Below are 3,333 nucleotides of genomic sequence, written 5' to 3'. Positions count from 1 at the left end.
TAGTAGACAAATTGTCCAGAGTATCTTGCAACGGTCCTTGCAGATCAACTGCGGTTGGTCCCGAAACGGATACAACACAATCATCTGCAAGCTGTCTTAACGAGCAATTTGGCATGAGACATTCATCAATGTCTCTGACGGCTTAAACATGAGCCCTGAGGGAAACCCATGTAGCTAACTCGGGAAGTTCCCGAGTCACAATGAGAAAAAATCATACGTTTCTTAGACAACAAATTGTACAAATAGTTGTTCAAAATTGGTGAAAGTCCACACTCGTGGAGTTTGTCGGATAAGACATCGACGCAAACAGAACCAAAGCCGCTTTAATGTCCAAAACACTGAGCCCATTTGCTCTTTTTTAGCGAAGGTAAACTGAATTTCTGAAGAAAGCAACGCAAGACAGTCGTTCTTTCCCTCACCCTTGCGGAAACCAAATTGTGTATCTGACAACAAACCATTCGATTCAATCCATTCATCTAGCCGGAAGAGAATCATCTTCTCCAGCAGCATAGGCGTAACTAGAGTCCCGACGTGGGAGGGGGGGGGGGCGGAGCTAGTTTTCAAGCTTCCTAATAGTACGTCCTGATAAAAATCATATATGAATAATGTAATGTCATGGAAAGCATGTTTCAATAAAATACACAAAACTTAATGTTGCAAAATGTTTTATTACAGAAAATCATAATTCAGCAAAATAAAATTCAGGAAACTTTTCTTCCTTTAGATCAGTTTAAGCACAGATAACAGACATCCAGGCTAGAACAAATTTCACTCAAAAAGCTGTGTAAATCAAAGTACGTTAGAATACTGACTGTGGCAATACGTCGTTTGGTGGCGCTAGGTGTCTTTCATGACGTCGTGCGTACTAGCTGTCACATTCCACCAAACAAACATTGCGCGCCAAAATGATACCAAGCTTGCCGCCTCTTCCAGCACATGCTAACTGTTGATGTTTATTTTTCATGCACTATGGAACCAATAAGGTTAAAAAACAAATTCAGCCAAACACATTTTCGTACCTTCAAGCAATTTGATTGTATTACCAAGTAGAGTTTCTGCTATAGCCACTTCCCATATTGGTGAATAAATGTATGCTTATAATAGTATGTTCCGATTGAAATTAGTTAAAATTACTGTCGAAGAGAGGCAGTTATTCACTGCCGGAAACGCTAGTTAGATTTTTATACATAACCCGAAATAAAATACTAAAAGGGACATAAATGATAGAAAAATCATAAATATACTTGAGCACAAATTATGGCCTTTTCATAATTTTAGTGCTTCGCTGCTGGCTGTGACGATGATTCATAAGATTCAAAAGAATTGAAAATACATCCATAAATTACATAACGCTTAGAGGAGTGAGGGGGTTGTCTGAGGTGTGAAATTCAGTAAAAAATTCTAGATAAATTATACAAAAAGTGTAACTGGGGAGAGGAGGGATCATACATGATCGTTCTGGCGTTACGTAAATAATGGATCTTCCCTCATCACAAAACAAACCATGTGCTCCTTGATGGCAGAGAAATCGCGTGCGTTAGTGTGAGAAAGAAACATCATGTACACGGATAAAAATAAAAAAGCTAAATAGATTAAAGTTTAATCTAAAACCATATTCGGTCTATCCACTCATTGCGAAGATTAAATGCATGATAAGCTAAGAATGATTATTTTAATTTTAATCATTTTCAGGATTATTCCGTGTTTATCTAATCAGGATTATATGCAATTAATTCGTTCAAAAGGTTTGTTTTACAAAATAAATAAAAACAGATTGACGTTTCTGAATTTAAAAAAGCTGCATGTATTTTCAAAACTTATATTTAAATATCATTGAACTTAATCTCAATCAAAAACACGTTAGAAGACCTGTAACAAGTGGCGGCCTTAATCGAAATTGTGCAGTTGATCTCCAGCATACGGAACGGATAAGCTCCATTGATGATGTACGACTGTCTGGCCATCTGCGCATGCCAGAAATAGCAAAATATCGTCGTTGTTGGTTTGTGAGATGATTTTCACCTACATTCTTCTCGGTGGCAATTTTGACGTCCATAACGGCATATTTTTACCAAGGACTTTCGACCCGTATTTCAATCCCGTCACTTCATCCGTCACATTGTAAAATGGTGGAATTCTGTTTCCCGGTATTTTTTGTGCATGCACATCCACGCGGGGTTTTCTGCTTTCTGCTATTGGAGATGTCTCCTCCGATGAAACCACTCCGACAGGCAAGCATACAAATTGAGTATCAAACATCTGTATGAAAAAAAGTTTATTCAGACATGTTTGTGCCAAAGAACAGGATTATTTTTCGCACTTACCTTGTTCCAATAGTTATGCTGACATCTACTCATGACTAATATGGCTATATGAACATCATAATTTTGCTAATCATTGGAAAACTTCCATAAAGTTGAATATATTAATAATCCACCCGCCATTTGTAAAACAACAAGTCGCAAGAATTTTTATGGAGGTGGATAAGCAATTGAAGGTTTAAATTTCGTAAAAGCATTCTAATGCATAAAATAAAGCTTGATTTATAATCTTTCAAATAATTAAAATTTGAGAAATCTTTAAAACTATTAAAAAATAAGCTAGATAGCTTTTTCCGTTTTCTCCGTGTATATGGAATTGAAATCAGAGTGAGGAGAAGGATCTGTTGTTTATATCCATGGTGGGTGGTGGCGCCTAAAATTTTGACAGCTTCTTGATCAGAGAAACTATGCGATGCCAGCGCCTCCACGAGATTGCCACTTGTGTTGCATTTTAAAACGTCCGTTAAATTCCTTACACACAATTGAGAATGGACTTGTATGTCTGTTCTCTGTGGTTTAAGTTTCCGGTTATTTTTGGCAAAACGGTCCAAAACTTCTTCAGGTTTTACCATACCTTTGATAAACTCATTTTCGATATTCAGTATAGCCAACGAAGCAAATCGATTCTGGGTCATCGTTGTTCTCAACCAAGTTTTTATCCGTCTCATAGCAGAAAAGCTCCTCTCACATCCTGCCGCGCTTACAGGTAGCCCAATTGCTACTTGTAAGAGCTTGAATATTCGAGGAGTTATTTCTTCAGAGATTTGAATTTTGAGGTTCTCTAGATCACATGGTAAATCTTTTGCCTTGAAAATGAGTACAACTGCTTCAGCGTTCAAAATAGTACTGTCCATATTGAACAAACTACTGTAGTGCTCAACAAATTCAGTAGACTCAGCCATATTTAAATTCAGAAAAGCATCCACTGATCGAGCAAAGGGTACTGTGTCGAAGCGTTCTTCGAAATGAACAATTACGCTGTCCATTACCGGGATGTAAACGTTGCTTTTCC

The 3,333-nt window shown here is 37.4% G+C and overlaps 1 long non-coding RNA gene across 1 annotated transcript; it reads right to left on the bottom strand.

Annotated features, from left to right (window-relative positions):
• Positions 1-1,805: 1,805 nt before the first annotated feature.
• On the bottom strand, positions 1,806-2,624 carry LOC134220523 (uncharacterized). Its single transcript, XR_009981939.1, has 2 exons — positions 2,325-2,624; positions 1,806-2,259 (listed from the first exon to the last, which is right to left on the bottom strand). It is a non-coding gene; the product is annotated as an uncharacterized LOC134220523 (long non-coding RNA).
• Positions 2,625-3,333: the final 709 nt, after the last annotated feature.

Source organism: Armigeres subalbatus, chromosome 3 (assembly GCF_024139115.2).
Source record: "Armigeres subalbatus isolate Guangzhou_Male chromosome 3, GZ_Asu_2, whole genome shotgun sequence".
Classification (NCBI taxonomy): Eukaryota; Metazoa; Arthropoda; class Insecta; order Diptera; family Culicidae; genus Armigeres; species Armigeres subalbatus.
The sequence above is the reverse complement of the archived record's forward strand: the minus strand, read 5'-3'. Positions and strand labels throughout refer to the sequence as shown.